Genomic DNA, 23,347 nt, shown 5'->3' on the forward strand with positions numbered 1-23,347 from the left:
CCCCATGACCCTCCCTGGACAACAGGGTTCACTATGATGTCATTCCCTCTCCAGTCGTGTGTGTGAGGGGCCAGGTACTGTTCTTGGCCTTGGCACGCACCAGCTCACTCTGTGCCGAAAAAGACTGAAGAAGGAGCTAAATGATCTTCATTTACAGGTCAGGACACTGAGGCATGGAGAGAGAGAAGGTAACTGGCCTGAAGCCCAACACCTGTTAATTAGGGCGGAATCTCCACTTAGGGCTCTGACTCCAGAATGTTCTCATCCACCTCTCTGTGCTGACTTGATCTATTTCCAATGGGAGCTATTTCTATCCGCCAGAATTCCAACAATTATCTCCCAACAAAATTCTCCTTACTTATCTCTGAAACATCCCAGCAACTCAGAACATGCCTCAAGGGGGTTTCAAGTTGAGGCAAGAGACTTGCACAGACTATTGTGTCCTTCCCACTCGTGGTACACGCCTGTGACATGCAGTCCCAGAGACAGCCCAGCCGTGGAAGGTGGAGGCCACCCTGGGACTGTGGCCCTCAATGTTTTGTAAGTTCTAAAAAGTCCCAGCTGTCACAGACCCCCTCAACCATGACTCATAGTTTTTTGATGCCTACAGCAGTCTGGTCCTGCCGGACAATATGAAGAGCATAAAATAGTATCCCCTTAATGTCATGGGGTGTTCCTGTTACCCTGTCAAAGGTTAGTAACACTTCCGAAAGTGATCTGCCATCTTTGTCTCCAACAGTGACTAGCTCTGAACCCAGACAGAATTCTTGGCCATCTTACGCGCTTCAGCGGTAAGTTGTTGAACTACTCTGAAACTTGATGTCATCGTTCATGTCCTTGGCTCCTCTCACTGTTTCATAAAGGCCAATGCCACCTGGGTTTCTCTTCCTTTTGTCTTCCGGTGGCTCACACTGGTTCAGCTGAGTAAGCTTTGCCAAAGGCCAATTCTATGCCAGCAGAAAATCAAACAAAAACCTTACTATTGTTCCTGTGTCAAAACTCAACGATTTTCCTAACAGAGCTGCATTTTCTCCCCAGGGCTGCCCATGCCAAGGATTTCTTTAGTCTTTGAATCAGTCAATACAGGCACAAAGCCCGAGGCAGGAGTGCATGGGGAGCTCGGTGCGGAGGATTTACTAGCCTGCTGCACCTCCACCTCCCACCTCTGTGTGTCAGCAATGGCAACAGGAGCTGAGGGAACCTGCTGGCAAACTGCCAAACAGCACCACTAACCCACTAAATGGAACACATGACGATTTGCAGAACTCAGTGAGGAAAACACCAGTTTGCTTCCAGCAACATTCCTCCTGGCAGGCTTTGCTCTGCATGCACAGCAGACTGGCACAGGCCCCAGTTTTAGAGAGCCGGGCAAAGTGCTACTTACAATCCAAGGACTGTGATCAGAAAAGAATAGAAGAGGCTGGGGGCCACACAAGAGCCAGTCAGCCCCCAGCCCGGGGGTTCCAAATCGGGGACAATTTCGCCCCCCAGAGGTCATCTGGCAATCTCTGAAGACATTTTTGGTTGTCACAACTGGGAAATAGGTGCTCTTGGCATCTAATGTGTAGAGACCAGGGATGCTGCTAAACAACCTACGATGCACAGCACCCCTTCCCCCAGCATTACCCGGCCCAGAACGTCCACGGCGCTGAGCTGAGAAAGCCTGCTGCAGCCCTCAGGTTAAACTTACAAAATGACAGAGTATCTTGTTCTATTTGAACTCGGTGTATCACAACTTTAAAACTTAAATATAACATTTACTTATTTCTGTGATTGCAGTATTTTCACCAGTGACCACATGGAGAAGTTGATAGATCCACTGAGGTGAGATGTGTTGAAGAAGAGAACTTACTGTTAAACTTAAAAACTGGCCTCAACGAGGCGCACAAAAGAAAACATCACTTTGTCACAGACAGACTCCATTTCCTCTGGTCCCCAGTCTAAGAAGGCCATGCTCAAAAGCAGTATTTATTGTAAGAGACATCGACTCTGAGGCTGTTTGGTCCTTTCTTCAATGTGGACAAGGACGAGCAGGAATGGCCAGTGTGTACTTTGTTTCAATGCTCAGCCTCCCTCTATGCACTTTCATGCCATTTCAACACAGACACCTCCTCTCACCCCATGTTGAGGACACACTGGCATGGCCACTCTGGCCTGCCCACCACCAGCTTACTAGCTCTGTTGATACAGAGGACACTTGTCAGCACCACTTACTTGCATTTTGTACAATCCTGGCCCGACTTGCCCAGCGAGGCTGGGTGCAGTGAAGACAGATACGGGCACTGCCTTGCGGCAGGGCTGGTGCTCTGGAGTAGTATGTCTTCCCTGTTCCCGGGAGGACACACTCCTGATGTTTGGAGGACTTCACCTCTTTCATTGATTCTCTAGGGTGGGCATAGCTGAACCTGTCTGAGCATTGTGTTCCTGGGCCTCCCTGGCCAGCATGACCACTTTCACAGTCCCTGTCTCTACCTGCTGCTACATGGAGACTCTGAATTCTCTGTGCTTCCAACTTCTCTTCTGAGCAGTGGACTGTGAACCTGGAAAAAAAAGACACTTACTAGAAAGAGGTCCTGTGGCTAACTGCACTCAAATTTTAAAAAAACAGAGCAGAGAAGCCACTTCTGCATAGAGGTCTCACAGGTAAACTGCACTTCAGGAGAAGCCTGCCCTGAACTGTCTGCCTGCACCTGAGCCAGCCCTTATAAAGGAGTCCCAGGACTCCTGTTTCAACAAGAGGACTGAGGCTTTCCTGGTGAATTAGAGCTGCACAGCTCCAGCCAACAGAGTGACTCTATTCTGACCAATCAGCACAGTGCCTTTTGGACCAATCAAATTTTGAGGATTTGGAGTCCTCATTTGCATGAAGATGGACCAATCAGGGACCAGGGTTAAGGACTCTTGTCTATATAAGTCAGCTTTCACACTTTCCCTTTCCACAGAAGACTGTGGCTCCCTGGTTGAACTGAAACACCAAAGATGTCTCAGAGCAGAGTGGAGCAGACCACTGAGCGGAGCAGAGCCCTCTAGCTGGAAAGGGTCCTGGCCTGAGGGCTACCTTACAACCTTGCTATTTTCACAGCTGTGCTGTATTACAACTGAGCTGTTTTGCACTGAATAAAGTTTCCTTCTTCATTGCACCCCAAATTTGGGATTCTTATTGGCATTGAATTGGTGCCAATGACCATTGGTTTACCGGACTTATGTCAATCTAACTGCCTCAAGGTACCACAACTCAATGAGGTCACTGTTTGTCCCTCAAGCCCCACCCCCTAATTTCCGACCCACCAATAAGCAAGCACCCTCTGTTTTTCCTGAGCCCACCTGTTCCCTCAGTCTCAGTGTTCATCCTCAAATCTTGTTGATGCCACTTCTAAGAAATTCTGCGCACGCTTCCACTTCCATTGCCCCACCCTTCATCTCCCCTACCTAAACCATTGCTAACCTCCTCCCGCAGGTCCTCAGCAGGAGGTTACAAGCCCAAATGCAGAGCTGACCTACCTACTGTCCTCAGAGAGGGTTACCTTGGAACCCGGGGCTCTCCATGCCGACATTGGCACAGCTTCAGGCACAGCCCTTGGCACTCCTCCCCACTGTCTGTGTGCAGCCACAGTGGGCAGCATCCTTGTTCCAAAGGAGCATGTGATTCTGAACTGTCCATCTTTGCTAGCCCCTTGTGCCCTTTCTCTCTCCCAAACCAGGCAGCATCCCAGGCTGTGCTCGCCTCGTCCTGGAGGCCCTTGTCCTTCACTCCCCACTGGATTAGATCTATTCCACCTAGGCCCCATAACGGGACTGTGCTGTGTTTGCCTGACAATCCTGGGCCCAAGGAGAGCTCCTCGCACACGGCTTATGCCCTATCATATGCTTGTTAATTCATATATGCTCAGGTTATTCCTGAGGTAGGGTGGGGTGTGGGGGAGTGGGAAAAGTTAGAAGTGACAGACTTATCTGACATGGCAACCAGCATGCCTCACACAGGTCTGAAGAGCTGCTGGTACCAGTTCTGCACAGAGGAAAGAGCAGGTGTTCCAGCATGTGAACCGTGAAAGGACGAGTCCCGGCTCTGAGACCGCAGAAGCAGGGTTAGGAAGTGGGCTGCACGTAGCCCACCACTGCTCCTGGGGCAGCCTGGACAGGGCTAACCACCCGCTGGCCCGGAGGTCAGAGGGCAGGGTTGGGAGCAAGCCGCCTCAGTGGCTGCAGCATGTCTGGTTAGACAGCCATGCTCTTCAGCAGCCTTTGGTGGAAAGGGCAGAGAAAGAGAGAGAGAGAGAGACACCACTCCTGACTAAACCCCACTGCACTGCCAAGATCAGCATCTGATAGAGCAAAACTGAGAGGGGCAGTAAACCTTTTTAAGATGCAAGACACATTTTGGAGGGCAAAAATATCAAAGTCAGAGACGGTGCTGAGAGGCAGTTTAGTCCGGGGTCAGGGCCTGGTCCTCACTGTGCGGAAGCACTCAGAAATGGTGATGCTCAGCACTGCCCCGTACCTTTCACCTTCAGAGCCCTTTATAAGATTAAATAGTTGGTCCATGACTAGGGCCCAGGGGCAGGTGAGCAATTATTATGGGGGCAGCAGGGGGGGTGGGGGGTGCAAAGGAACTCTGAAATTCCAGCCTCCCCAGCCCAGCCAAGGAAACTAAGGGGTTTTTTCTGCAGCCATTTCCTTTCTGTCCCCTGGCTGTCCTCATCCTCATGCCCTCTCTCACTTCGTGTATGCTGCCCTGTAGAGGAACTAATTTCAAAGATTGCCATTGAGCCACCAGTACACTAGGTGAGGTCATGACATTAGGGCTGTGGTCGACAAACTGCGGCTCGCGAGCCACATGTGGCTCTTTGGCCCTTGAGTGTGGCTCCTCCACAAAATACCACGGCCTGGGCAACTCTATTTTGAAGAAGTGGAGTTAGAAGAAGTTGAAGTTTAAAATATTTGGCTCTCAAAAGAAATTTCAATCGTTGTACTGTTGATATTTGGCTGTTGACTAATGAGTTTGCCGAACACTGCATTAGGGAAAAGACATGAAAGAAAACGGAAAATGCATTTGGGATGCCTACAGGATAATTAACTCCAGCCACTCTGCAAGGCATTAATAATAATTAAACCTTTAATGTCAACTTTACAGCTCATCACTCAGAAGTAGCAGATGAGTATTGCTAGGGGCTTAACGTCCTCCCATGGAGACATGGGTGCTGGTATGTGCACAGTGGCACCCGCCCCATCTTTTAGAGATCATCACAGCAGTGGGACTTAAAAAGTACTGCCTTTCCACCACACCACGCATACTGAGTGGGGCTGGCTCCCCTGGGAGTGAGGGCAGGCACCACAGCTGGTGTGGAGCACGTGAGGGAGGCAGTATTGGCTAGGTCAGGCTTCTCCAGCTCTCCCAGTGAGCCAGGGTGAAGAGTGCAAACAAAGAACTCACTCATCTTCCAGACTCCAAGAAGACCCAATCTCCCTTACCCAGTGCTTTCCACACAGCACTTGTCCTGAATCTAACAACCAGTTACCAATGGAGATCCCTGTGTTACCAGAAAGACCTGGCCCTGAGCACTCTGCATCGGGCTGGCCAGTAGTGTATGGGTTCTTGACTTCGTGCAGGAAAGATTTCACAGTATAAGTCCAGGTGATTTTGATGGTACATTTATTAAAGCTAGGGACAGTGAAACAATAGAAGAAGCAACAGGAGAGCCTAGGCAGGGCTGCTTTGGATCACTAGGAAGTCAGAGAAAAGGGAGCCTTGGAGACAGGTTCAGGGGGTTAACCTGGAGTGAGCTGCCACTGCCCATTGCTCCCTTGGTTGCAAGTCTATGGGGACCCGTAGAGTTTAGCAGTTGCACACCTGTGGGGAAAGAAGAAGGAGAAGGGAACGGCAGGAGCATGCTCTAGGAGAGAAAGCTTATGCCAGGTTCTTTGTTTTGAAGGTTTTTTAAGGCTGGGAGTTTAGGGAAGGTCTCAACAGAATATTCATCAGCTTTCCACGTGTATCCTTTCATGTTCATAGTCTCCATCAGTACTAAAGCAGGGGGGTCATTAGTCATTGCAGCTGGTCCTGGCATTGCCCACCTGGTTTTGCTGCTTTTCTGTGTCTGGAGCTGAAATACAACTGAGGCTTAGATGTTATATCTGGGGAGGTGACCTTCTGTATCTGCTGTAAATTGCTTAGCCAGTTTGTTCAGCTCTCTGGCTCAGTTTCCCTATTTCACTTGCCAATTAATTTTCCTAGCATCTTACTCTCCTGTCTCACCCAGACTATCAGCCCCACCTGATTTTGTTCGATGCTGCATCCCACTACTGGCCTGACAGCGGACACATGTTCAAAATACCTGTTGAATTAAAAACCAACCCCCTGAAATTAGGGCCAGGGCTAAAGAGCCTCTGGCTGGAAAAACTTTGCCTGCATGTTATTTTCCCCAGGATGTAAGGGTCAGGGTCCATGTAGCCAAAATTCCCATTATGAACAGTGGCTGGGCCCAATGAATGGGGAAATCCTAACAACTGCTCCCTACAGAATGAAACGAACAGTTAGAAGAAGCAGCTTGGACGGAGGTATGGAGTTGGAGACAGACACTGACTGGCCTCAATCAGAACAAACCAGGGTTGACAGATAATGGGGAAATAAGCCTGGACTGTGCCAGGGACAGTGAGCAGGCCACAGAGGGGATACTGCCCAACCTCAAACAAACCAGGCATCACAGGTTTGACTGCCCCCAGTATCTACTTGCTCCTTTCCATCAGTGAGAATATTCCAAGTTTCAATTGGGGTTAAGATCAACCAGCTAGGGCTCAGTTGGTTAGAGTGTTGTTTGGTACATCAAAAGGTTGCTGGTTTGATTCCCAGTCAGGGCACATGCCTGGGTTGTGGGCTTGATCCTGGTAGGAATGGGCAGGAAGCAGCCAATCAATATTTCACTCTCATATTGATGTCTCTCTCTCTCCCTTCCTCCCTCTCTAAAAATCAATTTAAAATTCTCTAATAAAAATTAAACCATTGGAGATTAAAAATGGTGGTGGAGCAAGTGGATGCTACACAAACACACTCCCAGGACCAAACAGGAATTACAAGTAAATACAAAAAAAAAAAATCCTGAATAATCAACTGAAGACTAGCTGGAGAGAACTCTGATAACCAAGGATGGAAAGTGGAGACAGCATAGACACTGGTAGGAAGAGCAGAAGTGAGAAAGGGCTGGCCAGGGACCCATAGACAGCAGATGAAGTTGTGGAGAGATATCTCAGGTGTGGAGGGTTGCCAAGGAAAACTCTGGCATCTAATCCCCAAGCTGGGTTCATCAGCAGAGAGCACCAGAACCGAGAAAGGTGCCCACATAACATCTGGCTGTGAAATGTGGCAGGGTTGCTGTCTGCCAGGGAGAGATGGCTGAAAATGCAGGCACCCTCTTAAAGGGCCAATGCACAAAATGTTGTGTGCAGACACTCACCTTGTGCTCCAGCAGAGGGAGGGCAGAGTGGACTGGAGTTGTGAGCAGAAGCCAGGGTTGGAGGCTCTGGGGTTAGAGCTCAGAAGGCAGACACACCAGTTTCCTGTGCTGAGTCATACCCTCATGCTGCAGAGGTCATTTTTCTCAGGCAGACCTTTGCTATCCAGGTGGTTTTTGCCTGGGGGGAAGACAGTTGACCCACCCTATTGGAAAACAACTTGCCCCACAGTGTGGAGTTTCTGAGGCCCATTGGGAGACTGAGAATAACAATTACCTCCAGGCAGAAGCAACTGCCCCACCCTGTTAAAAAAAACACCCATCACATCTGTGGACAATTGCTGGAGGGCTACTCAAGACTGAATCTAATCAGCCTGTAGGCAGAGGTGAGTCTCTGGAGGTTTTGGGTCTTTGCCTGATCTAATTAGTCAAAAAGAGCATTTGACACTGCCCTGCAGACCTACCTAATACATAGTCACAAAACCAAACAGGCAGCCTAAATGGGGAGACAAAAAAATACCCCCAAATGAAAGATAAGAGAATTCTCCAGAAAAAGAGATAAATGAAATGGAGATAGGAAATTTATCTTATATAGAGTTCGGAATAATGATGGTAAAGATGTTCAACAGCATGAAAAAGATATAATAGCTATTAAAAATAACACATTCAGAAATAAAGAATGACATAGCACTAATAAAGAACACATTTGAAGGAATACACAGCAGATTAGGGGAAGCTGAGGATTGGATAAGTGAATTAGAAGAGAGGGTAGAAAAAATGACTCAATAAGAGAACCAAAAAGAAAAAAAAAATTAAAAAACAGGAGGGCAGCTTAAGGGAGCTGTGGAACAACATGAAACGTAACAATATTCGCATAATAGATGTGCCAGAAGGGGAAAAAAGGGAGCAATGGATAGAGAATGTATTTGAAGAAATAATGGCAGAAAGCTTCCCTAACCTGGTGAAGAAAAAAGTCACACAAGTTCAGGAGGCACAGAGAGTCCCAAGCAAGAAGACCCAAATATGCCCAGACACATCATAATTGAGATGCCAAAAATTAGCCCTAACTGGTTTGGCTCAGTGGATAGAGCATCTGCCTGCGGACTGAAGGGTCCCAGGTTGGATTCCAGTCAAGGGCATGTATCTTGGTTGCAGGCATGTCCCCAGTAGGGGGTGTGCAGGAGGCAGCTGATTGATGTTTCTCTCTCATTGATGTTTCTAACTCTCTATCCCTTTCCCTTCCTCTCTGTAAAAAATCAATAAAAATATATTTAAAAAAAGAAATGCCAAAAATTAAAGACAAAAAGAGAATCTTAAAGGCAGAAAGAGAAAAGCAATTTGTTACCTACAAAGGAGCTCCCATAAGGCTGTCAGCTGATTTCTCATCAGAAACTCTACAGGCCATAAGGTAATGGCATGAAGTACTTAAGGTAATGAAAAGCAAGGATCTTAAACCAAGATTACTATATCCAGCAAGGCTATCATTCAAAATAGATGGTGAAATAAAGAGCTTCCCAGACCAAAAAAAAAAAAAAAAGTCTAAAGGAGTTCATCACCACCAAGCCAGCATTACAAGAAATGCTAAAGGGACTGCTATAAGGAGAAGAAAAAACAGGGAGAGAAATAAACAAATGCCTAGGCATTCAGAATTAAAATGGCAATAAACAAGTACCTATCCTATATAATAAAAGCCTAATATGATAAGTGTCTGGTTGTCCTGTCGGCTGTTCAACCAATCAAAGCATAATATGCTAATGATATGCTAAGGTCACTCAACTGCTCGCTATGACATGCACTGACCACCAGGGGCAGACGCTCCGACTGGTAGGTTAACTTGCTGCTGAGGTTCGGCTGATCAGGACTGAGCGAGGCGGGCCGGACATGCCCTGGAGCCCTCCCACAGTCCCTCTCCAGCTGGCCAACCTCCTGCATCCTTTCCTGGCCCCGATCACGCACCAGTGGGTTCCCTTGGCCTGGCCTGCACTGTCTCACAACCTGGGACCCCTCAGGGGATGTTGGAGAGCCAATGGTAGAATAACTGGTTGCTATGACGCACATTGGCCACCAGGGGGCAGACGCTCAATGCAGGAGATGCCCCCTGGTGGTCAGTGTACTCCCACAGTGGGAGTGCCACTCAGCCAGAAGCCTGGCTCACAGCTGGTGAGTGCAGCAGTGGTGGCGCAAGCCTTTCCAGCCTCCACGGCAGCGCTAAGGATGTCCGAATGATGGCTTAGGCCCGCTCCCCTGGGGGAGCGGGCCTAAGCCATCGCTCAGACATCACCCAAAGGCTCCCGGACTGTGAGAGGGCTCAGGCCGGGCTGAAGGCCCCCCACCTCCCGAGTGCACGAATTTTGTGCACCAGGCCTCTAGTCAATAATAACCTTAAATGTAAATGGATTAAATCCAATCAAAAGATATAGGGTAGCTGAATGGATATAAAAATATGACCACCTCAGAACAAAACACTCACACATGATGAGAGTGAAAGTATGGACATTTTTTTTTCATGCAAATGGGACCAAAAAACAAAGCCTGTGTAGCAATACTCATATCTGGCAAAATAGACTTTAAAATGAAGGCCATCACAAAAGACAGCAAAGGTCACTACATAATCCTAAAGGGATCAATCCAACAAGAGGATATAACCCTGGTAAACATATATGAACCAAAAACAGGAGCATGGTATATATATATATATATGCACACACATACATATACACACAAAAAAACTTCTAGAGAACTTTATGGAGACATCAACAGCAATACAGTCATAATAGGGAAATATAACACCCCACTGACTTCCCTGGATAGCTCTTCCAGATAAAAAAAAACTAACAATGAAACAGAGACTCTAAATGACACACTGGATCAGATGGATTTAATTATTTCTAGAACATATCACACCAAAGCTTCAGAATATACATTCTTTTCAAGTGCACATGGGTCATTCCCAAAGATCGACCACATGTTAGGACACAAAACAAGTCTCTAAAAGTTCAAGAAGACTGAAATCATATCAAGCATCTTCTTAGATAACAGGGGAATAAAATTAGAAATCAACTACAGTAAACACACCCCAAAACATTCAAACACATGGAGGTTAAATAGCATGTTATCCTATACTAGAGGCCTGGTGCACAAAATTCGTGCATGGGGGGGTGTCCCTTAGCCCAGCCTGCATCCTCTCCAATCTGGGACCCCTCAAGGGATGTCCAACTGCCCGTTTAGGACATCCCTCTCACAATCCAGGACTGCTGGCTCCCAACTGCTCGCCTGCCTGCCTTCCTGATTGCCCCTAACCGCTTCTGCCTGCCAGCCTGATCACCCCCTAACCACTCCCCTGACAGCCTGATTGATGCTTAACTGCTCCCCTGCCAGCCTGTTTGGCCCTAACTGCTTTCCCCTGCAGGCCTGGTCACCCCTAACTGCCCTCCCCTGCAGGTCTGGTCCCCCCCAACTACTCTCCACTGCAGGCCTGGGTCCCCCCCAACTGCCCTTTCCTGCATGCCCGGTCACCCCTAACTGCCCTCCTCTGCCGGCCTGGTCCTCCCAACTGCCCTCCCCTGCTGGCCATCTTGTGGTGGCCATCTTGTGTTCACCTGGGGGCAGGATCTTTGACCACATGGGGCAGCCATCTTGTGTGTTGGAGTGATGGTCAATCTGCACATTACTCTTTTATTAGATAGGATAGAGGCCTGGTGCACGGGTGGGGGCCAGCTGGTTTGCCCTGAAGGATGTCCTGGATCAGGGTGGGGGTTCCCTTGGTGCGTGGGGCGGCCTTGGCGAGGGGCCTGTGGTGGTTTGCAGGCCAGCCACACCTCCTGGCGACCCAAGCGGAGGCCCTGGTATCTGGGGTTTATTTATCTTCTACAATTGAAACTTTGTAGCCTGGAGCAGAGCCAAGCCTTCTGCTTGCTCCGTGGCAGCAGCCATTTCTGTTGGGGTTTATGTATCTTCTATAATTGAAACTTTGTAGCCTTAAGCGGAGGCCTGGGCAGGCCAGTGTGTGCGGAAAGCTTGGATTCCTCCATTGCCGGGGGCAACCTTAGCCTCCCGCTCTTTCCAGCTCCTTGGCTGACGCCATTTCTGTTTGGATTTGTTTACCTTCTATAATTGAAACTTTGTAGCCTTGAGTGGAGGCCTAGGCTTGCAAGGGCAGGTGGAAAGCTTGGCTTCCTCCATTTCCTGGGAAACCCAAGCCTCCCTCCTGCTCTCTGTGGCTGTAGCCATCTTGGTTGGGTTTATTTGCATATTCGCTCCTGATTGGCTTGTGGGCATGGCTTATGGGTGTAGCAGAGTGATGGTTAATTTGCATATTACCCTTTTATTAGATAGGATAATAAAAGGGTAATATGCAAATAGACTGAACAGCAAAACAACCAATCAAAGCATAATATGCTAATGATATGCTAAGACTGCTCAACCACTCACTATGATGTGCACTGACCACCAGGGGGCAGACAGTAAACTGGTCAACCAGTCACTATGACGTGCACTGACCATCAGAGGACAGATGCTCTCCTGGTAGGTTAGCTTGCTGCTGGGGTCCAGCCGATCGGGACTGAGCAAAATGGGCCGGACACACCCTGGAGCCCTCCCGCGGTTCCTCCTGGGCCCAATAGTGCACTGGTGGGGTCCCTCAGCCTGACCTGCACCCTCTCGCAATCTGGGACCCCTCGGGGGATGTCGGAGAGCCAGTTTCAGCCTGATCCTGCAGGCCACTCATAGCAGGTAGGAGCTGAAGATAGCACTGCACTGCGGGTTTTGGCCTGATCCCTACAGGCCACCCAGAGGGACCCCACCCATGCACGAATTCATGCACCGGGCCTCTAGTTAAACAATAAATGGATTACCAGTGAGATCAAGAAAGAAATAAAAAATTTCCTGGAAACAAATGGAAATGAACACACAACAACCCAAAATTTCTGGGACACAGCAAAAGCAGTCCTGACAGGGAATTTCATAGCACTACAGGCCCACCTCTAAAAACAAGAAAAATTAATAATAAACTATTTAACCCCACAACTCAAAGAATTAGAAAGAGAACAATAAGAAAAGCCCAGAGTATGTAGAAGGGATGAAATAATAAAGGTGGCTAAAAAAAAAAAAATAAATCAATGAAACCAAGAGCTGGTTCTTTGAAAAGATAAACAAGATTGATGAACCATTTAACAGACTCGTCAAGAAACACAGAGAGCCCTTCCAGGTTAGGCACAGTGGATAGAGCATTGGTCTGCAGACTGGAAGGTTCTGGGTTCAATTCTGGTCAAGGGCATATGCCAGGGTTGAGGGCTCGATCCCTGGTGAAGGATGTGCAGGAGGCAGCCAATCAATTATCCTCTCTCACCACTGATCTCTCTCTCTCTCTCTCTCTCTCTCTCTCTCTCTCTCTCTCTCTCTCTGAAATTTTAAATTAAAAAAAGAAACAGAGAGGATCCAAATAAATAAAATCATAAACGGAAGCAGAGAAGTAACCACCGATACCACAGAAATACAAAGGATTGTAACAAAATACTTTGAACAAGCTGGATATGCTAACAAGCTGGATAACGTGGATGAAATGGACAAATTCCTAGAAAAATACAATCTCCCAAAAGTGAATCAGAAAACCTGAATAGGCTAATAAAAACTGATGAAATAGAAGCAATAATCAAAAAACTCTCAGCAAACAAAATCCCTGGTCTGGATGGCTTAACAGAGGAATTTTATCAAACATTCAAAGAAAACCTAACACCTATACTCCTCAAACTATTCCAAAAAATCTAAGAGGAAGGAATACTTCCAAGCTCTTTTTATGAAGGCAGCATTATCCTAATTACAAAACAAGAAAAAGGCACTACAAAGAAAGAGAATTACAGGCCAGTATCTATGATGAACATAGATGCTAAAATCACCAACAAAATATCAGCAAATTGGATCCAGCAATATATTAAAAAGATCATACACCATGACAAAGTGGGATTTATTCCAGAGATGCAAGGCTGGTATAATATTCACAAATCAATAAATGTGATACATCACATCAACAAAATGGAAGACAAAAACCACATGGTCATATCAATAGACCAAGAAAAAACATTCCACAAAATCCAACACCCATTTTTGATAAAAACTCTCAACAAAGTGAGAATAGAGGGATCTTACCTCAACATAATAAAGGCCATAAATGGCAAACCTACAGTGAATATCATACTCAATGGGCAAAAAATAAAACCATTTCCCCTAAGAACAGAAACAAGACAGGGATGTCTCCTTTTACCACTATTACTCAACACTAGAGGCCTGATGCACGAAATTCTTGCAAGGGGCTCGGCCCTCGCAGCTGTGGCTTCGTCCGGAAGGTCATCTGGAAGAACGTCTGGAAGGTCGTTCGGCTGTCCGGTCTAATTAGCATATTACACTTTTATTATTATAGATAGTACTGAAAGTTCTAGCCACAGAAATCAGACAAGAAGATAAACTAAAGGTATCCAAATTGGAAAGAAGGAAGTAAAACTCTCATTATTTGCAGATAATATGACATTGTACATAGAAAACCCTAAAGAGTCCACCAAAAATTACTAGATTTAATAAATGAATTTGGCAATGTAGCAGGATACAAAATTAACACCCAAAAATCAATGACTTTTTTATACACTAATAATGAAATTTCAGAAAGAGAAACTAAACAAATAATCTCATTTACCATTATAACAAAAAAATAATTAAAATACTTCGGAATAAACTTAACCAAGGAGATAAAAGACTTGTACTCGGAAAACTACAGGATGTTGAAAAAGGAAATAGAGGAAGATATAAACCAGTGGAACAACATACTTTGGATTGTTAGAATTAGCATCATTAAAATGTCCATATTACCCAAAGCAATCTACATTCAATGCAATCCCTATTAGAATACCAACAGCATATTTCACAGCTGAAGAGGAAATACTCCAAAAATTTATATGGAACCAAAAAAGACCCCAAATAGCCACAGCAATTTTGAGAAAGAAGAACAAAGTTGGAGGGATCACAATACCAAATATCTAGTTATTCTACAAAGCCACTGAAATCAAAACAGCCTGGTACTGGTATAAAAACAGGCATATAGATCAATGGAACAGAACAGAGACCCCAGAAATCAACCTAAGCCAATCCGCTCAACTAATATTTGACAAATGAGGCAAGAACATACAATGGAGTCAAGAGAATCTCTTCAATAAATGGTGTTGGGAAAATTGAACAGATACAAGCAGAAAAATGTATAGGACCACCAACTTACATATTGCACAAAAATAAACTCAAAATGGATAAAAGACTTAAATGTAAATCATGAAACTATAAAAATCCTAGAAGAAACCGTAGGCAGCAAAATCTCAGACATCTCTCATAGCAATATGTTTGCGGATACATCTCCTAGGGCAAAGAAAACTAAGGAGAAAATAAGCAAATGGGACTACATCAACATAAAAATCTTCTGTAGAGCAAAAGAAATCATCAACAAAATGAAAAGGGAGCTCACTGTATAGGAGAACATATTTGGCAATGATACATCTGATAAAGAGTTAATATCTAAAATATATAAGAAACTCATATAACTAACAAAAGGAAAACAAACAATCCAATTAAAAAATGGACAAAGGACCTAAATAGACACTTCTTGAAAGTGGACATACAGATGGCCAGGAGATATATGAAAAAATGCTCAGTCACTGATCATCAGAGAGATGCAAAGTAAAACAACATGAGGTATAAACTCACACCTGTCAGAATGGCTATCATCAACAAATGACAAGTGCTGGTGAGGATGTGGAGAAAAGGGAGCCCTAGTGCACTGCTGGTGGGAATGCAGACTGGTGCAACCACTGAGGAAAACAGTATGGAGTTTCCTCAAAAAATTAAATATGGAACTGCCATTTGTCCTAGAGATCCCACTTCTAGGAATATATCCTAAGAAATCTGAAACACCAATCAGAAAGAATGTATGCACCCCTATGTTCATAGCAGCACAATTTACAATCGCTAAGATCTGGAAACAGCCCAAGTGCCCATCAGTAGATGAGTGGATGAAAAGGATGTGGTACATTTATACCATGGATTACTATGCAGCAGAAAAAAAGAAGGATCTCTTACCCTTTTGAGGCAGCATGGAGGGACCTGGAGAGTATTATGCTAAGTGAAATAAGCCAGTCAGAGAAAGACAAGTATCACATGATCTTATTCACATGTGGAATCTAATGAACAAAATAAAGTGATAAACAAAATAGATCCGGAGACGTCGAAACAAAAGTGGTCAATGGGGGAAAAGGGGACATATGTAATACTTTCAACAATAATTTCTTTTTAAAGTCAGGCAATAGTAAATGTCTGCAACAATCTGCACAAACTGGAACCCTTATGCTTTGCTGGTGGGAATGTAAAATGGATCCAGCAATTCCACTCCTAGATGGATGGAAACATAGTCCACACACAGTTTGTACATGAATATTCATAGCAGGACTATCCACAATTGTCAAAGTGTGAAAACAACCCAAATGTCCATCAGCAGATGAATGGATAAACAAATGTGGTTCATCCACACAATGCATTTTTGCTCAGCCATAAAACAGTGAAGTGCTCATAACATGACAACCAAAATGAACTCTGGAAACATTATACTGAACAAAAGAAATCAGACAAAGCTGACCACACATTAGCTGACTCTGTTCACATGAAATGTTGAGAATAGACAAATCCATAGACACAGGAAGCAGATTAGTGGTGTTTAGGGCTGGGGGACAGGAGACAGGGAGTGGCTGTTACTGGGGTTGGGATTACTTTTTGGAATGATGACCCATGTTTAAACCCACAGTGTCCAGGAGCCACTGCTCTGGTGCAGAAGCACAATCAGAGGAGGCCGTGCCAGGGACTCAAATAGTGTGCCCCACCCTCCATCATTAGAATATTCTTCCTGAGAGAGAGGCAGGGCAAGGTGGGGATTAAAAATTGCTAGCAGAGAAGGCACTTGGGTTGTTTGTTTTAAATCTCACTGAACATTCTTTAGGATGGCATGTATATTTGTGTTTCTGTGTTCATTTGTGATTTCTTATTCACCTAAGTCCCATTCATGAAGAGAATGCAGAGCCTATAGCTAGAGTCTTCCAGGTCTCTTCTTCACTGCAGCTTTCTTTGTGTCACCTGTTTTACAACTACTTGCCTTTGTGCCAGCCCTTGTGGAACACCTGAGGACCTCCAGACCAAAACCTGATGAGCCAGAGGGTCCTAAGGCCCCTGGCTCTTCTCCCCACATCACAAGTACCCACTTCCCCTTTCCTTCCTTTGCATTGTCCTCCATGTAAGGACAGAAGAAAGGCCTTCCCTTTTTCCTTGCTGCAGCCTTCCACAATCTATGAGAAGCACCTGGTAATTACACCCCAAGATTGTTATTGTTGGTTCCTCTGGTTCAAACAGCACCCCTGTTCAAACTGCAAGACAAGGTAAGTTATTTTCAAGGCTATATTCATATATTATTGATTTCAGAGAGGAAGGGAGAGGGAGAGAGAAAGAAACATCAATGATGAGGGAGAATCATGGATCGGCTGCCTCCACTGGAGATCGAGCCCACAACTGAGCATGTGCCCTGACCAAGAATCGAACCTGTGACCTCCTGGTTCATAGGTCGATGCTCAACCACTGAGCCATGCTGGCTGGGCACAAGGCTACATTCTTGCATACCCCTCCTCCCTGCTATTTTTACAGCTTGGGGATAGTTTGCACCAAGAAGTCTCTAGTTACTAGTAGTGGGAAGTTCCCTTTCCCAACCTCTTCAAATAATCCTCTTTTGAACTCTTCATCACTTTTGCTCTAAGCATGTTTCACAGGCTTGGGAAGAATACTGATAAGACACCTCCCTAGGACATCTGCCAGCTCTCTGAGCCCCAAATCCCCCTCCTTTCCTTGTCACCTAGCAACAGCAGCCATTAACCTTTAAAAGAGCAGGCCACTGTTTATTACTCGCTCTTGTAATGATTAGCAATGCACTTGCCCCTTCCCTTGGGGAAAGTAAAAATAAATTTTCTCTCAGCATCTATCTCTTCTTATAGTTGTGAATTCTTTGCCAGCCTGCATCACCAGCCAAAACCCTATCACTCTGGAGTACAAGGTGGGAGTCCCATCACAGCTAGCAAAAGCCAAAGCAGCAAAATATCTGCAGTTTCTCCCTATGTCTGCTGTACTGTTTAGTGCAGCAACCTCGGGAATAGGATGAGGACACTGATGCAGTACAGGAGAATCCCTCTGTATCACAGCTTACCCACTGTGCTCACATAACACTTGATATGTGATATCTACCTATTCTCATTCAATTCCAACCTACCCAGGGAAAAGGCAATCTTGGCCTCATCTTGACATGAGACTGTGCATTGAACTCTAACGGACAGCAGTGAAGCTGTCTGCCCATGTCCTAGCGTGGTGAGACCCACAGACACCAGAAGCCTGACTTCCAAGTGGGATAGGGGCCTCATTTGAATTCTCATCTGCTGAAAAGCCAAAGCATTAACTTAATGAATTAGAAATAACTTACATTAATACTCTTTGTGCTCAGTTAATGAGTCCTTTTAAAAGGTTTTTCTGCATTAGACATCCTTTCACATCTGACTGGCATCTACTGCAGATTTAGTCCTTTAGCCAATTAATTTTTTCAGTAGCTCTGAAAGCTCAGTACACCCTCCTATAGAGCACAGGCCCCATTTGTGCATCATTTACAGCCTTACTTAGAGATCCAGGATTCCCAAGACAGACACTTTTATTGGTGACTTAAGCTCACCTTTGAGGCAAGGAGTGCTTACACTTCTTAGCTTCATACCTGGGGCTCCTGCCATACCTTTCAACTGTCAAGGTTGCCCTTGGGAACCACTTCACAGGTTCAACTTATCCTCTGCTTGACCTGGCTGCCATCAGGCACTGTGGGCTTACAGAGGAGGGTCTGAACTTAGCTAAACCTGAAAAGGAAATGCAAAATGTATAAAGTTCTACTGAAAAAAGAGAAGGGATGGAGATGACTTGGGGTTCCAGGACTTCAGAAGGCATGCCAGGCATTCTGTTTGTCTGTCTTTCTCTCCTTCACCCTTTCTCCTTCTCTTTCTTCTTCCTCTCTGTCCTTTGCCCCTGACCTCCCCTCTCTTCTCCTTCCTTGATGTGCCTTCCAATTGTCTTGGTGGTTATTTTAATCCATCTACTCCTTGAAATGTAGTGTTTGCTTTGATACTGAATTATCAGGACAGATGATCCTCAAAGCTCAGACCTGCCAGAAAAGAGTCCATCTCCACCTTGAAGAAGTCCTGAAGTCCTCACCACACCAGGACTTCAGGCATGCAGTGGTAACCCTTTACAATTTGGTTAGAACTTCGGGGTTTCCCGGGCCAACCTTTGATGCTGACATCTAGCATTCGTAATGTATTTGGAAGTGGATCTCTTCTCTTTAGAAACTGGTCTTTCCTTGAGTTGCCTGGCAAGTGACTGGGTTGACATCTGCTGCATGTTCTTCACATTAACCATGTTATTCTGCCACAAGAGGGTTTTATCTAGATAAGACTCCTAAATTGGCTTTGGCAAAATTTAATCCTCTAGTGATTAGTCTCATCTTCTATAATCCGTCTAGTCATTGAAAAGTGAAAATTTCTACTTTAATAAAAACATCACCACTATTTACCTTCTTTTGTTCAATGGAAACAAAGCATAATCTAATTTTTAAAATACCATAAGCAGAAAATCAAAATTCTACAACTATCTACCACGACTCAACTAATTTTCACTTCAAATGCTTCTAACCCATGCTAGCTTTCCAATAAAGGACGTTCTGAAGTGAGAAAGAGACAGTCACATGCCACATTAGCTATACCAATTTACTAAATTAGGTGCCAAAGCAGTAATGAAATGGCATTTTGATGAGGGCAGTCCATTAAAGATGAATGTAAGGACATAATGTTTGTGTCCCATTACTGCACACCTCAAAGCGTACAAAGAGCACAGAGTTCCAGAGATATGTTCATGCACCTTGGTATCTTGTGTGTCCATGTGTCTGTCCTCCATGAGTACTATTTCTTGTTAGTAACACTTATCAGTAATAATCATTACTTACATTACTTATCATTAATAGCAGCCATTTTTGAGGTCCTGTGAAACAGTTTTAGATGCTTTACATACATTCTAATCCTCATTTTAAAAAAAACACAACCTGCAATATAAGTGATATTATCTTTATTTTACAGGTCAAGGGTTTGTGGTTCAGAAATACCAAGAAAATTGTGTAGGATCACACAGATGAGAAGGAGTAGGGCAGGGATCTGATTCTGGGTCTGGCACCAAAGTCTATGGTCATTGCCATCCCACTCTCTGCCTCTCCACATATGCCCAGCAGAGCACTGTGCCTAAAGACCTGCTTCTCCTCCAGAAAGAAATTTATTTTCATGACACTGCTGATTTGCCTGTAGCATCACTTTTGTGTTGACTTTTGTTATTGTCATGTGCTGTTGCGTTAGCTCTGACTCCTGGGGACCCTGTGAATAAGAGACATCCACAGTGTCTTATCCTCAACGATCCTGTTCAGCTTCTGTAGATTCATTACAAATACGGTGTTGAAAGAGAGCTCTATAGGTATCAGATATCTCCAAAAAGATGAACAAGTAGGTCTTGGAGCAAATTAAGCCTGAAAAACTGCTGGAGACAAAGATGACAAAACTAAAGCTGTTCTATTTCAGCTACATCATGGCAGGGTTCTTTGGGAAAGACAATAACGCTGGGGAAATGGGAGGCAGCGGGAAAGGAAGTAGAGCAAATATGAGACAGATCGACTCCATAGCTATAGGATTCAAATCCCTGCCCTAGTCCTTATCATCTGTGTGACTTCTGCTCTTGGTTCTCATGCACTCCCCTCCCAACAAGGACCACCCTATAGAGACAGCCACGAGAGCAGGGACAGCAAGCACGACCAATAATGGTCAAGGAACCTGCAGAGAGAAGTCACCTTCATCGGGAGCACCTGCTATGCTCAGGGTCTCACAGCTGCATGCATTCTAGTCCTCACCAAATCCCAGGAGAGAGACCAGACAGCATGGCCAGTGTATTTAGGAGACAGCACCATGAGGAAGCCTTGAAGGGAGGGGTAGACAGACAAATGGTTAAACAGCCTGAGGAGGGAAAAACAGCTTCACAGAGCAGATGCCATTTTAGGTTTTGAAAGATGAATAGAAGTTTGCCAGGCATTTGGGGATGGGGTTTTTGCATCCAAAAGGTATGCCGCAGTCACGCTAGGAGGAACCCTCACGGAAAACTGCCAAACATCTGGGGCTGAGCTTCCATTTCAAAGTGACTCGTCTGCTGGAAAACTTTACAGTCTTGGCACTCACCACATGCTTATGTTTTGCTAAACCTGCAATTAGACAAGGGCAGGCATCCTCAAACTACGGCCCGTGGGCCACATGCGGGTGTTTTTGCCGTTTTGTTTTTTTACTTCAAAATAAGATATGTGCAGTGTGCATAGGAATTTGTTCATAGTTTTTTTTTAAACTATAGTCCGGCCCTCCAACGGTCTGAGGGACAGTGAACTGGCCCCCTGTTTAAAAAGTTTGAGGACCCCTGGACAAGGGTTTCAACTCTCACCCTCAGCATAATCACAGTGATTTTCTCCTAAAAGGAGGTTTTTTAGCATACAGAAATTCAGACTCCTCTCAACTTAGTGAAATGGGACTGGGAGGATCATTAGCAGCTGTCTTTCCTTCTACCTGGTGATACCTGCTTCTGTTCAAAGACAGCTTTTACCCTCATCTACACTGTGGCTCTGGTCAATAAAGGTGGCAAAGCTGCCCAAGGCCCCTCAGTTCTCAAGCCTAGTGAGATGCAGCTGACTGCTCCCATCTTTCCTATTGACCCAGCTTCAGTTATTAGCCTCCATTAGAAATCCAAGCCCAGAGAGACAGCTGTTCCCATGTTCCAGGACACATCCTCCAGTGAGCAGCAGAACAGCAGGAAGGGTTACATTTGGTGAAATGTTTCTGCTCAAAGAGCATGCTTTCTACTTATCTTAACCTGTGACTAATATGCACCGGAAGTCATTTAAACATGAGGCAGTTCTCTTTTCCCAGGGTCAGCAATTCAAAGAAACTGGAGGACTTTCTGAGGACCCTGCACCTTAGAAGGAGCACCAGCACAGAGGAGTCAATGTCCTGCAGAAACTGGGCCAGAACTGAGGCCTCACTGTGACCTGGAGCACTTACCACAGCCACATGACACCCTGCCCTCTGACCCAGTGAGCTGGGGAAGCCAGGGGAGGGGTCCTCCAAGGACTGGGGCAAGCATTTCCTCACTGAGGTATAATTCGTGAAAGAGAGTGAGAACTGGGGCTCTCGTCCCTCTGCCTCTTCTCTCCTGGAATTAACTTCCCACTTCTATGGAGTCAATAATGCTGACCTGAGTAGGAGTCAACATGAAACCCCCATCAGCTGGTAAACCAGAGCCGCCACTGCAGCTCAGCCAACTGGGCGGCGTGGCTGTGGCCTCATGAAGCCCCAGAATAACCACGGAAAATGAAAACCCAAGTCCACACAAAAGACGAACATGTGTGTTCATGGCAGCTTTACTCATACTCGCCAAACCTCGGAGGCAAGCAACACTATCCTTCAGCAGGCGATGGATAGATACATGTCCACACGATGGAATGTTATCCAGCATTGAAAACAAATGAGCTATCAAGCCAAGAAAAGACATGAAGCAACTTTGCACACACGCACACGCTAAGTGAAGGAAGTCAATCCGAAAGGCTGCATACTGTAGGATTCCAATTTTATGTCCCTCTGAAAAAGACAAAAAGACGGAAACAGGATGAGTCGACAGCACAGAGGATTTTTAGGGCAGTGAAACTACTCTGTATGATACTATAGTGATGGATATCCTAATATATAAAAACCCTGGGTCTGTCATATCCACAACGACTGGAGGCTCGACCAACCGGAAGTCAGTCCTGCAGTCAGCACTGGATTGCCGTGGTGACCAGCACTGACTGCTGCAGCTGCAGGCGTGGTGACCCAGCACTGACTGCTGAGGGGGCTGCAAATCAGGCCCAGAGAGAGGCCTGAAGAGAGAGGCAGGGTCTGATCTGTTGCCTCTGTGGCAGCTGTTGATCAGCACTTGCCTCTCTCTTTCGCTCTGGGCCTGGCCAGCAGCTGCACCTCCATTTCTCTCCAGGCCTCCACTGGGGCTGATCAGCTCCACCTTTCTGATCAGGCCCTGTTGATAGGCCCAGAGACGCTGACTAGGATAAAAACCAACCAATCAGAACCAAATCTGGGTGAAGTGTGAGGAGCCAATGGCTGCCTAGGAGGCAGAGCTTTTGACGCTGACTGGCATAGAAACCAACCAATCAGAACCAAATTGGCCGGCAGAGGAGGGCAGTTGGGGGCGAGATCAGGCTGGCAGAGGAGGGCATTTAGGGGTGATCAGGCAGGCAGAGGCAGTTAGGGGCAATCAGGCAAGCAGGGAAGGGCAGTTGGGGGCGAGAGCAGGCCAGCAGGGGAGGGCAGTTGCAGGGGAGGGCAGTTGGGGGCAACTAGGTTGGCAGGAGAGGGCAGTTGGGGATGACCAGGCCAGCAGGGGAGGGCAGTTGGGGGCAATCAGGCTGGCAGGGGAGCAGTTAGGTGTTAATCAGGCCGGCAGAAGAGTGGTTAGGGGGTGATCAAGCTGACAAGCAGAAGCAGTTAGGGGCAATCAGGAAGGCAGGCGAGTGGTTAGGAGCCAGCAGTCCCGGATTGTGAGAGGGATGTCCAACTGCCAGTTTAGGCCCGATCCCTGAGGGGTCCCAGATTGGAGAGGGTGCAGGCTGGGCTGAAGGACACCCCCCCCCAATGCACAAATTTCATGCACTGGGCCTCTAGTATATTATACATTTGTCC

The 23,347-nt window shown here is 46.0% G+C and overlaps 1 protein-coding gene across 1 annotated transcript in view; it reads right to left on the minus strand.

The window, feature by feature from the left end:
- Positions 1–23,347, minus strand: part of SH3RF3 (SH3 domain containing ring finger 3) — a 289,194-nt gene that overhangs the window by 103,182 nt on the left and 162,665 nt on the right. The window lies entirely within an intron of this gene.

The sequence above is a fragment of the Eptesicus fuscus genome, chromosome 9 (genome assembly GCF_027574615.1).
Source record: "Eptesicus fuscus isolate TK198812 chromosome 9, DD_ASM_mEF_20220401, whole genome shotgun sequence".
NCBI lineage: Eukaryota > Metazoa > Chordata > Mammalia > Chiroptera > Vespertilionidae > Eptesicus > Eptesicus fuscus.